The sequence below is a fragment of the Sinocyclocheilus rhinocerous genome, unplaced genomic scaffold, assembly GCF_001515625.1.
Source record: "Sinocyclocheilus rhinocerous isolate Xijiao unplaced genomic scaffold, SAMN03320098_v1.1 scaffold85, whole genome shotgun sequence".
NCBI lineage: Eukaryota > Metazoa > Chordata > Actinopteri > Cypriniformes > Cyprinidae > Sinocyclocheilus > Sinocyclocheilus rhinocerous.
The window spans coordinates 3,095,341-3,095,651 of record NW_015649998.1 but is presented as its reverse complement, the minus strand read 5'-3'; the positions used below and the strand labels follow the sequence as shown (position 1 = coordinate 3,095,651).

At 36.7% G+C, this 311-nt stretch overlaps 1 protein-coding gene across 2 annotated transcripts in view; it reads right to left on the bottom strand.

Annotated features, from left to right (window-relative positions):
- Window positions 1–311, bottom strand: part of LOC107711121 (carboxyl-terminal PDZ ligand of neuronal nitric oxide synthase protein-like) — a 133,827-nt gene that overhangs the window by 40,578 nt on the left and 92,938 nt on the right. The gene's annotated exons all lie outside the window — the stretch shown is intronic.

The following is a 311-nucleotide window of genomic DNA, read 5'->3' as shown; positions in this document are numbered from 1 at the left end:
GAGAGAGAGAATTGACGCGCTACATGTAAACGATATTCTTTGATATATTTTCCTGTCAAAATAACAGCGTTCCTTTGTAATTCTTCCGCTTTTAAGAACTGCCGGGTTCTCCGGTAGTGGGTGGGCTAATGCACAAATGACAATCTCATTGGCTGGTGCTCACCTATTATCGTCCCTGTTTTGATTTCAGCGAATCAGTTCGAGCGAACACACACAACCAGATTAATATTCATGAATTAATCCTTAGTTCTTTTTTGTATTGTTCTTATTAGTAGAATTCGTATCATTATTATCTTATCAGTATTTTTGTT